This window comes from Canis lupus, chromosome 2 (genome assembly GCF_003254725.2).
Source record: "Canis lupus dingo isolate Sandy chromosome 2, ASM325472v2, whole genome shotgun sequence".
NCBI lineage: Eukaryota > Metazoa > Chordata > Mammalia > Carnivora > Canidae > Canis > Canis lupus.
In genome coordinates, this window is record NC_064244.1 from 18,658,334 (window position 1) to 18,670,848 (window position 12,515).

The 12,515-nt window shown below is 39.9% G+C and overlaps 1 protein-coding gene and 1 long non-coding RNA gene across 7 annotated transcripts in view; one reads left to right on the forward strand and one right to left on the reverse strand.

The window, feature by feature from the left end:
* The window catches only part of RSU1 (Ras suppressor protein 1), a 249,472-nt gene that overhangs the window by 82,642 nt on the left and 154,315 nt on the right, over positions 1-12,515 (forward strand). The window lies entirely within an intron of this gene.
* On the reverse strand, positions 2,468-3,135 carry LOC112658909 (uncharacterized). Its single transcript, XR_003136013.1, has 2 exons — positions 2,999-3,135; positions 2,468-2,901 (listed from the first exon to the last, which is right to left on the reverse strand). It is a non-coding gene; the product is annotated as an uncharacterized LOC112658909 (long non-coding RNA).

Here is a 12,515-nt window from a genome sequence, read left to right on the forward strand (position 1 = left end):
GTACCACAGAATGGGTAGCTTCAGCAACAGAAATTTATTTTCTCGTCGAGGCTAGAGGTTCCAGATCATGGTATCAGTAGAATTAGTCCCTTCTAAGGGCTGTATGGAAAGGATCTATTCTACACCTCTCTACTAAGCTTATAGATGGCTGCCTCCTCTGTTCTCATGGTGGTTCCTCTCTGCACACACATATCACTCTGGATGTTCAGATTTCCTTTTCCTATAAGGACAAGATTAAAGCCTACCCTAATAACCTCATTTTAACCAAATGACATCTGTAAAGACCTTCTCTTCAAATATAGTCTCATTCTAAGGGACTAGAAGTTAAGACTTCATGAATTTCAGGGGAGAAGGAACAATTTATCCCATAGCACCAATCATTTCTCTCATCTCTTTATTTATAACCTTGCTGTAAAACTTGATATCCTTTGATATTTCATTGTTCACCTGCTTATGCCTTTAATCCCTTTTAATTTTTTTTTAAATTAAGTTTAATTTTTATTTTTTTAAACAGGAGAGGAAGGTCAGGGGGAAAGGGGGAGAGAGAAACTAAGCAGGCTCCATGTGCAGCACAGAGCCCAATGTGGGGCTCGATGTCAAGACCCTGAGCTCATGATCTGAGCTGCAATCAAGAGTCTGATGCTTAACCGACTGAGCCACCCAGGCACCCTGCCTTTAGTCTCTTTTATTTTGCAACAATAGGTCAGGTTCCCTTAAGCAATCTTTTTAATCTTTTCAAGAATCACTGACCCCCTTCAGAAACCAGGGAAACCTATAGAGAGCTGCTCTCCCCAAAATGTATATTTTCACACAGGAAATTTTACATACAAGTGGGGGAATTGTAGGATGCCCCCATCCATCCATGCACCCACAAATGTTCCTTGGTTTTAACCCTTCAATTGTAGTTTCTGTTAGCTCACTGTTGGCGTCATTTATGAATCTCCCAGATCGTACTCTGAGTCACATGCAAATAATGAACATTGACTGAGCCCAGGTACATGAATGGATTGTGCAAAAAGTTATAGCTACAGAAAGAGAAAAGAAATCCATCACTCATGGTCAGCTCTCTCTCAAATCTAGTTCATAGGCTATAGTGGTAGGTGGTCATATATAAACTTTTAGGAGGTGTTGGCTTTTTTCCCTTGCATTTAAAGAAGTTATGTGCCACAATGTGAGGCAGATAAATCATGATTCACTACAACAGCAGAGTTGTAGTCAGTTATATAAATTGCCAGTGAAGCACTAAATCTGTCACTTTGTGTGTTCTGACCATTTAACAGTTGGAATAGTGTTGCAAAAGAGGACTGACTGGAAACAAAAGAAGCAAATGCAGTGGCAGATGCAATTAGCAAGATCAATGGTTGGTGCTAAAGGTTCATTGTTTGGTCATTTCGGTTGGCCAAAGGAAAAGGGATTGCTATCCAAAACACTCCACTAGCTATAATCTGCTGGAAGAGAATGCAGAAAAGTGAGTTGCCCAACCTTACAACAGTGTGGAGAATATTTTTCTGCTTACTATGTTCCCAGGACGGTGGCCAGAAGATCATGCTTCACTGTTCTTTTCATTCATACTTTTGATTGATGATATAGAACTTTTGCTCACTCAGTATACTTCTTTCTAAAGTAATTTATTATTATTATTATTAATATCATATTATTTTTACCATAGCTGTTCACTTCTTTAAGGAAAATCTCCTGACCATGTTTGAATCCTTCCTGACCATGTTTTGAACCTCAATTTATTACAACTCTCTTATTCCAAACTAGAAGATTTTGTGCTGTCAAATGATAACCCCAGGACTGCATGAACTGTAGCAAACACCACTTTTTTTTTTTTTAAGATTTATTTATTTATTTATTTATTTATTCATTCATTCATTCATTCATGAAAGACAGACAGAGAGAGAAAGAGAGAGAGAGAGAGAGAGGCAGAGACACAGGCAAAGGGAGAAGCGGGCTCCCTGCAGGGAGCTTGAGTGGGACTTGATCAGGGACTCCAGGATCACGCCGAGTCGAAGGCAGACACTCAACCACTGAGCTACCCAGGAGTCCCTCAAACACCACTTTGAATAACAATTTTTTGTGTTGCTAAGATTTTTGTAAGTTGGCGTTTCATTGTCTTAGAGCGGTTTTGATAAGTGTGACCCTGAAAATGTGTCAGTAATAGTGATAATGATGATCCTAATAGCTAGATACCTCTTCTAAATCAGATAGTTATTCCTAAATAAGATATACCCATGAGATGGGGTAACTGTTTTGCCCACTTTACAGATGAGGGAACCAAAGGCTAGAGGAGGTGACTTGACAGAGTCAGACTCCAGGCTTTTCACCATTATGTGTGCTGTGTGGCAGTGATTAGGAATCCGCTAAGTGCTTCACAAGTGGGTATTCTCTAACATCTTTCCAAGCTTTGTGAGAGACCTAGAGTTCCCTCTTAATGGAGCCAATAACCTAATGAAACCTGAGAAACGGTTTAGGAGCTGTTTAATTGGGACACCAAGCATACCTGCAGGAGGACTGCAGCTCAGACAAAGATCAGCATGGCTTCACATGGTCTAAAAAAATGTCATGGGCTTATGGAGCTTAAAGAACAGAAATTTCTCAGCATTCTGGGGACTGGAAAGTCCAAAGTCAAGGTGTTGGCTGATTGGTTTCCATTGAAGCCCCTCTTCCTGGTTCGTAGAAAGATATCTTCTTGTCATTTCTTCACGTGGTAGAGAGACAGGTTATCTGTCTGTGTCTCTTCTTATAAGGGCACTAATCTCATTCATGAGGATCTGCCAATGTGACCTGATAATTTGGCAAAGGCCTCACTTCTAAATACCATCACATTAGTGGTTAGGGCTTCAATAATAATAGGACAATCAGCCTATAGCAAGTAGAGATGAGAGTTCAGCTGGCCTTAAAAAAAAAAAAAGGATAGCAATGATATATATTAAATTATTAAATTTCTTGCCTTAGGTACACATTTAATCTATTATTTTGCCACCGTTCTTACCTCCTCAATACCTTCATTCATTACTAATCACAACTCCTGTCTATTTTTCATTTAGTTATGTATTCTGTGACTGGTTAGACAACTCTGAGCATCCCAATGATGGAACTGCTAATGCTGTTCTTTACCATTTAGGTCAGCTGGTTCTTAGAGTTTATGACATCATGCACTACTTAAGGAACCTAATGAAAGCTATGGGTTCTCTCTAGGAAAAAAAAAAAGTATACATGACCATTGGAACTGGGGTTAAAAATCTCTGTATTCTCTCTCTCCCCTGCCCCTTTAAAGTAAATAAATCTTTAAAGAAAGAAAAGGGGGTGCCTGGGTGGTTCACTTGGTTAGGTGTCTGACTTGGTTTTGGCTCAGGTCATGATCTCAGGGTTGTGAGATTAAGGTCCAAGTTAGGCTCCATGATCAGTAGGGAGTCTGCTGGAGATTCTCTCTCTCCCTCTGCCCTTCCTTCTTCTCACATGCTGTCTTTCTCCCTCTCAAATAAATAAATCTTTAAAAAATCTCTGCCTGGGGACACCTGGGTGGCTTACTTGGTTAAGTGTGTCTGCCTCTGATCCAGTCATGATCCCGGGTTCCTGTGATTGAGCCCCTGCATTGGGATTCCTGCTTGACATGTAGCGTGTTTCTACCTCTCCCTCTGCTACTTCCCTTGCTTGTGCTCACTTGCTTTCTTGTCAGATAAATATAAAGTATTTTTTAAAAAGATTTTATTTGAGAGAGTGAGAGAGAGCATAAGCTGTATGAGAGACAGGTGGAGAAGGAGAGGCAGACAGACTCCTTGCTGAACAGGGAGCCTGTTGCAGAACTCCATCCCAGGACCTTGAGGTCATGACCTGAGCTGAAGGCAGACACTTCACGGACTCAGCCACCCAGGCACCCCTCCTGTTAGATAAATAAATAAAATATTTTAAAAAAGAAAATCTCTGCCCTGACCTCACCATATCAACTTAACCACTATTAAAAGGCACATACTTTTCATCTCTCAGTAAGAAAAATTAACAGAAGAACATGTTTTGCAAGAGATGGTAGGTGGCCAACCGTATGAAAATCTAGTCACCATCATTTGTGATCAGAGAAATGCAGGTTAAATTGTATTGCCATTTTTTAGTATATCAGTTAACAAAGACTTTAAAATAGAATAATACAGAGTGATGGTGAGGGTTTGGTGAAATGAATATTTTCATACATTGCTGTTGGGTGGTAAATTCGTGTTGTTATACATAACTATATGTGTTGGGCACTGTAGAAGCTCCTCACCTTTTCTAGTAGTATGTTTCTTTCTGGAGATCTGTCCTCAAGAAGTAATCCAGAACTCAGTTAACAAAGACTTTAAAATAGAATAATACAGAGGGATGGATATATGTGTGTGTGTGTGTGTGTGTGTGTGTGCGTGCGCGCGCCCACATGCGTGTGTGTGTGTGTTGCCGCAGTATTTATAGTGAAAATTTTGAAGCCACCTTAAAGTCCAACGAGAAAAGAATGGTTAAATAAATGCTGGTAGATTATGGAATAATAAAATGACATGGGAAATGCTAACAACAGCACACCATAAGGTTGAATCTACAGTGTGATTCTAATTATAGAGAAATGTTTACATAGCTACATTAAAATGAAATTAATCAAAAAGTTTTTGACTAAGATCTTTGTATATTGGGACTCTAGGTTTTTATTTTTCTAGTCCTTTTTTTTAATTCTTCAAAATTTCTACAATGTATTTGTTTAGCTTTATTAACTATTATCAAGTTAGCTTTCTCTGCCCAACAAAATGCCACACAACCTAGTGGATTAAGACAAAGCCATTTTATTTGCTCCTACTTCTCTTGGTCTAGACTGTCAGCTGGTATTTCCTTGATTTTCTCATGCATTCAGAGTCAGCTGGGGGGTTGGTGGTTGAGGATGCTCTCATTTACATATTTGGGGGCTGGCAGGCTGGCAGCCAAGCACTTGCCAAGTCTCTGCTTGGTTTATATTTGCTAATGTCCCATTGTACAAAGCAAGTCACAAGAGTGAGCCCAGGGTCACTGTGCGAAGGAAGTAAGGGCACTGTCACAGAGGGGGTTATTGTAAACTGTTTTTGCAAGCCATCTTTAAAATTCCATTAAAAAAAATTATAAGAGACTCCTCCCTAACCTAAAGTCCTGACTTGATAGCCTCAGAGTCATAGTGTCTTTGCGTTGGTGATGTCATATATGTCACCTGTTTATTCCTTCATGACCGTGATGAGTAGGGGAGAGAGCAGTGAACACATAATTGACAAACAGCTGGTTCTCCACTGGTTTTCCAGCCTCCTGTGCCCTGCGCTGCCTTCCCCAGTTGAAGTAGCCAGGAGCTTGGGATTGTCTAATAATTTTTCTTCCTCGTTAACTGAAACTTCCTACCATACACAAAAGACAGCCAGTATCATAGCAATGGCATGGAGGTTAATGGGCTTAACAGAGAAGAATGCCCATTTTCGGGGCCTGATAGGAAGTGCAGTTTTGTTTTTATACTTTTGCTAATATTGTTTTATAGCTTCTGTAAGAATGCAAATGCATTTAATTTGCAAATTTTCCATGTCAAGGTAAAAATGTCTTCTATTACTCTCACTTTGGGTGACAGGGAGGCAACAATTTTTGTAGACATCTTATGAATCGTCTGTTGAGGCATTTTTTAAAAAGTGATGTTGTGAATAGCTGGAAGAGCTAATGTAGTTAAGCACCCGGAATATTTTTTCACAGTGTATTTGTTTCCTGTTGGCGCAGTAGCAGATTGCCACAAATTTATTGCCTTGAAACAATACCAATTTATTTTCTAACGGTTCTGGAGGTCAGACATCTGAAATCAATTTCACGGACCTAAAATCAAGGTGTCAGCAGAGCTGGTTCCTTCAGAAAGCTCAGTGGGAGAATCCAGTTCCTTGCCTTTTTCAGCTGTAGTGTTTGCTGCATTTTTTGCTCTGTGGTCCTCACATTGATTGCTTCCTCATTCCTCATAGCAGGACCACTGCAATGATATCAGGCCCACCGCGGGGGTGGGGGGTGGAGTGGGGGGTGGGGTGGGGGTGGGGAGGCTTCCCATTTTCCAATTTTCCAATTCCTAATCACATCTGCAAAATCCTTTTTGCTATATGAGCTGACATTCACAAGTTCTGGCGATTGGGACGTGAAGATATTTGCAGGACCATTGTTCCCTATCACACATAGTAATTGTACACATGAGCTTCATAATACAACTACAGTTGTGCATATCATTTCTTTTTAACCCCCTTCTTGGTGGGCCCACCTCGCATCTTCCAGAATCTTGTAAACTGGCTGGTCTGTGTGATATCTCTTGACTTCAGGATCCTAATTCCACTGAGATTTGAGTCTGCGTTTTTGATGATGGGTGTAGGTGCATGTACAGCTTGATTTTCATTATTCATATTGAATAGAAATGAAGTTTGTATTGCCTGCTTCACTCATTCTATGTATTGGTATTATGACTAATAGTTTCTAACACAAAACTATTTTGAAATAGGAGTGTTTCATGACGTATTTTGACAGCAGCAATGTCATGCTTCTAGCCGCTCTGAAAGGAGTAAGTTACAGGACACTAACTTAATATTCCATACCTGAGTAATCAACCAAAGATGGCATGTCCAGAAATAGCACTAAAATGTCAACCACAAAATGTCTTTAAAATAATCTCATTCAGAAGACATGAATCTTCCTTATTTGCAGTTTTGAAATACCAAAGTTTTTAAAGACAGGGAGTCCTAAGTTATTTCTTTTTCAGAGATGCCAGATGGATGTTGAATTAGGTCCAGTTTTTAGTTTTTCCTCAGTTAATTTTTCAAGTTTGCGGCGGTGTTCTGGATCGTTATCAGTAAATCGAGGCGCTTTTCCTCCCCCGGTTCCCCACAGCCCCCCACAGCCCCCCACAGCCTGGCATTAGCGTGGTTGCCTTGGTACCTGTTCCTGAAGGATGTCTGCAGCGAGATTTGGTTGTTTAAATAGCACGACTTGTCATCTAAAAGTAGAAGTCATTAGCACGACGCCGTTTGGCTAGAGGTGTCTTCAGTACTGTTTTTAAATTTTTCTTATTTTATCACTTTACTGTTAATGTTTACACATTTCACCCCTGGAAATTTCAGGGCCTGGTTCACAGTATGTTTCTGGAGTGAAAAATGCAAAAACATTCTCCTGAAGAGTCTCCTGAAACTTGTGCCAGAAACAGTGGCCTGAGTTAGACATACCATGTCTTTTAAAAGATGTGAACTTTGAAATTCCAGCCCTATTATTACCTTGCACGATTAGTAATACTTAGATGTTTATAACTGTAATCCATAGTTGAACAGCCATCTGCTGTGTTTAAGGAAAAGGATTTCTAAACTTCTTGCTAGCTTATGTTTGAACTTTAATTGGTCTTCACGGTGATTGTGAATGTACCGGAAACATTTATTTATCTCAGACAGAGTAGCCTGTGTTTTTGTTTAATGTAAAAATTGAATTGGGTGCTTTGGGAGGATTTGTATCCATTTGTCTCCATTCCGCGTATCTCCTCCACGTAATTATTACAAAAGATGCAGCCAGGCGCAGCATCTTCGCTCTTGCCTCCCAGGTGAGTTGACCTAAAGTCAGAAACTGCTGTCACTGCATGGGTGAGGGTGGCAACATGCTCCTTCAGTAGTGGGCTTCTCTGTAGACACGCCGCCAACTGGCAGCCTGTGTTGGGAGGGATATGCAGTAATTAGTTGCTTGAAACTCTTCCCTCGTTAACTCCAGGTAAGTTATTAGAGAAAATGTTCTGGAGTTCAGAGTGATGGTTTTGAACACAAGAAATTAGATTTAGCCATCAGAATATGTCCGCTATTTGTAAAACAGTCAAATCCTAGACAGTTTCTTTCCTCACGTGGAATCATATTTTGTCATTAAAATAAGATCTTGCGTGAACCTCATGGCTCACTTGGTCTAGTAGATACAGATCATAGATAATGAGGTCTGGTTTTTAGGTACATTAAATTTTGGGCTTTCTTTACTTTTTCTTTCTTTGGTGAGGGTAGGGATAGTCAAGGACAAAATGAAGAGACCTCATTTTTTGGTACCAGCTAATTCAATTTGGAAAATAATACACTATTGCTATTATGTAGTAATTTATATTCATTATTTTAAATAACTAAAACATTCAAAGGGGTAAAAAAAAAATCCACTCAGAATCTCAGCAACTTAATTATTACGTTTTAGTGACCATCACTTGAGATAAGTCTGTTGATGTGGACAGGAGGATATGTCAAGAGATATAAAGGCAATATATTTATAAGTAAAAAACTTGGGGGGAGGGCAGAGGGAGGGAGAGAATCCCAAGCAGGCTCCACATCCATTGTGGAGACTGATGTGGGGCTTGATCTCACAACCCTGAAATGATGACCTGAGCTGAAATCGAGAATTGAATGCTTAACAGACCGAGCCACCCAGATATAAAAAAAAAAACAAAACAATGTTTTTAAAATGTTAAATTTTATTTAAGAAAGGAAAATCAAATGAAGAAATTATTAAAGTTGTACTAATTGACCAAGAATATCAACGTATTAATTCCTAAAAGATCACTCTAAGTAAAAATAAAAATTACGGGTAGCATTGAGGCCTCTTATACATAGATGTCAAGCTATACATATGGATACACTTCAGCATTTTACATATAAATATATGTAACTTTTTAAAAACTATGTTTCAAAATGGGTTGATGGCTTTTTTTTTTTTGTAAGATTTTATTTATTTATTCATGAGAGATACAGAGAGAGGGAGGCAGAGACACAAGCAGAGAGAAGCAGACTCCATGCAGGGAGCCTGACTTGGGACTCATCCTGAGTCTCCAGGATCACACCCTGGGCTGAAGGCGATGCTAAACCACTAAACCATTGGAGCCGCCCCAGAGTTGATAGTTTTTTGATTTGTTCCTAATTGGCTAGATTTAATGATTAGGTAGTTGTCTTGCAGAGAGGCTGGTTTATGTCCTGACTTCTTGCATACTTGCAAATACCTGCCCTTCATTATTTGATAAATAATTTATTTGTCTGGGTATAAAAACCTTGAGTAACCTTTTCTTTTCCTAGAATTCTGTAGGCATTGTCTTTTGACATTGAATGTTACTAGGGAGACCTCAGAAGGCAGTTTGATTTTTTCATAGTGAGGGTCTTGTCTTTTCTTTTAGGCTAGCTTTAGGATTACTTATTTATTTTCTCTCTCCTTCTTTCTTCACTATATTTATTAAAGCATAATATACATAGATAAAAGTCCATATGGCATAAGCTTATAGCTTAGTGGATTATCATTCTGTATAATTTCAAGCATCAACTACACAGGTCAAGTAATAGAAAACCCACAGCATCTTAGAAGTCCCCCTTGGCCTCCTTTCTGCCCCAAGGTAATAACTGTCTTATCTTAACTTCTAATACTATTATTTAGTTTTGCTGGTTTTGAATTTTATATAAAGAGAACTACTTAATATGTACTCTGGCTTCTTTCATTTGACATTGTGTTTTGAGGTTCATCTGTATTGTTGCATTTGGCTGGTTTCATTCATTTTTACTACTCCCATGTGATTTATTCATGCATCAGTCCTGTTTCTCTGAGATGTGTATTTGCTTAAAACAAAATCTCTCCTACTTTTTAGACCTTGCCCTTTGGGGGTCAAGAGTGGAATCAGAGGCTCTCAGAGAGCCTCCTCTCCCTCCTTTTCTGCCCCTTCCCCCTCTCAGGGGGTGGAGATGCTTGTTTGCACATCACCCATCAGTTCCTCTTGTGCTGCTTGCTATGGAACAGGGTTATTCTGGGAATATTCACTTCCCCCCCATTTGTCTAGCAGACCCTCAGACTTAAGTATCAGCACTTCAAACAAAAGGGCCATTTGATGGGGCATTTAGGACTGTTACAGTAATCTCTATCATGCTTGAATGCTGAGGAGCTCTGTGTCAGCTACCAACATTCCCTCTCATTTTGGTTGAAATCTCCCAGAATTCAGCTACTGTTCATCATAATTTCTGATAGGAGGCGGTGATGTTTTACTTGTTTCATGTAAGAGCTCATCCTCTTCTTCCTCCCAATGGATTTTAAGAAAGGGGAATACAGAAAAATGCTTTTCCACCATCCCAGTTAACTGGATGGCTCCTAAGTTACCTTAGATTTGAATAAGTATGTTTAAAATCCACGGCTGATCATTCAGATTGACCAGTATGGGAAAACAGTGCCCTTTGGGTGCCATCTCCATTGGTCTTCTTCCTTACCTGCCTTGCATTGAGCCTCCACCGTTCCGGGTCCAGCCTCTTGCCAACCTGTCTCTTTCATGACCTGCATTAGTTGAGGCTGGTTATCTCAGAAGAGTGCTTTAACCAGTGGGGGTAAATTATAGCATGAGGCCAGCTTTATGTTCCTTTACAGGTTTTTAATATCAGGGAATGGAGAATTATTGTAGGCTGCCTTCAAGTAGGAGCTTAATATTATCATTCATCATCAAATAGCATCTGAAAAGTGCCATTGGAGCTCCTGCTCCTCTGCTTCACTGAACTGTAGTGAGGCACTTTTTGTTCTGCTGTGTGTAATTTGGTACCAACATGGCAGCCCCCTGAAGATAGAACCATAACTTTTACAAAGGAGCAGGACTTCTTTGAAAAATGTACATAGTTTAAAGATTTAAAGTGGCAGCAACATTTTTGAGGAGGTATTTTCTTCAAAAGGATGAAAAAATACTGGCTATTGTATAATTAAAGAGAAATTTAACCTTCATGTCTGGTTATATTCGTCTTTTTCTCATCTACCAAATGGTACCCATAGTTAAAAAATGCCAGTAAGGGGATGCCTGGGTGGCTCAGCGGTTGACTGTCTGCCTTCCGCCCAGGGTGTGATCCTGGAGTCCCCGGATCGAGTCCCACATCGGGCTCCCTGCATGGAGCCTGCTTCTCCCTCTGCCTGTCTCTCTCTCTCTCTCTCTCTCTCTCATGAATAAATAAATGAAATCTTTTTTAAAAAAATGCCAGTAAGAATAATGAAATCAGAATGCCACACATTTGACTCCCCCAGCTCAAATTGTGTCAATTAATATAAGTTACAGAGTATTTTATAGGAATATATAGTGGTTTGAATTATATATAAGTAGTATGCTCTTCAGAAAGCTTGATTTTTTTTTTTTTTCCTAACCTCTGCTTTCTGGAGTATTGTCTGTTTGGCCCTTCTAAAACGTTAGATGGGCATGTTTCTTGAAGATACTTAACTTTAATTGGGAATTGTTTTACTTATGAGTTCTACCTTCATGATCTCAAAGTAGCTCGTTGTCTCTCCTGAGAATCCAGACCATATACCTGATGGTCTGTTTGCACTCTGTGGTCTCATGGGTCCATCACACTGGCCATGCTTGAAACCGTGCTCGTCTCTTCCTGAATCGTGTTGAAGTTGGTGATGACCACTCTCCATGCGTTTGCCATAGAAAAGCCTGGGTATCACTTCTTAAGCTTTTTCAAATCAATTTTCTAAATCAGAAGTGCTCCTCTTCTTTCTCATTTAACAGTAGAGTAGTAGTACTCACTGTGGTAGTGATAGAGTATATTTCTGTTGTACTTGCTGTGTGCCAGATACTGTTCTGAAAGCTTTACATCTGTTACCCGTTCTAATCCCTTCGTAACCCTGAGAGGTGAACACTTATCTCATCTTGCAGAGGACGGATGCAGCAGGGATACAAAGAGTGTACGTGACTTGCTCAAAGGCAAAGTAAGTGTATCTGGGATTTGGCTGGAAATACATGGAAAGGGATGAGGATTGCCAGAATATTGTTCTTCTGTTGCAGTTATTGGTACACTGGCTGTTCTCTGCCCATTTCTCACCCAAGTGTATGAACGTGTTGACATTAAAGAGTTGGTCTTGAATGTAGCCTAATTAATAAAGAACAATTTATAAGTCATTCAACTATCATTAGTAACAGGTTCACCTGGAACATTGCTTGGGCAGCTGCTGGGGGCTCACTGCCACATACCAAAGTGCCTTTGTGGCAAAGACTGTTGATTGTCTTGCACAGAGTGACTCACCTGTGCAGTCTCTGGAGGTCTGAGCTATGGCTTTCCTGCTTTAACCCTTTCATTGTTTTATACACGTGCAGATAAAGCCCAAGCTCCACAGCATGACTGATAGGGCTCCTGATGGTCTAGTGCCCCTTGCCTGTCTCCATACAAGGCTCCCTTTCTTCCCTGTAATTGTGGTTTTGGCTCTTTGCCTCTGATGATTTCCCGCCTTATCTGAAGACCCACTAAGATCCAGACTTGTTCCTGATCTCTGCCTCTATGTCTACTCTGTATCTAGTGCCTGTTGTTTTCTGATTATCTCCTTGTTATATTTATTCATTGGAACCACTAGACTACAAGCCCCTTGGGGCCAGTTTCTTCTTTGTGACAAAAACTATACTAAACAAGTGTTTGTTTATGGACAAGTACTTTGATTAATCAAAATCAGGTATGTGGGGCAGACTTTGTGCAGCTCTAGTTACTTGACTATCAGGAGAATGAAGA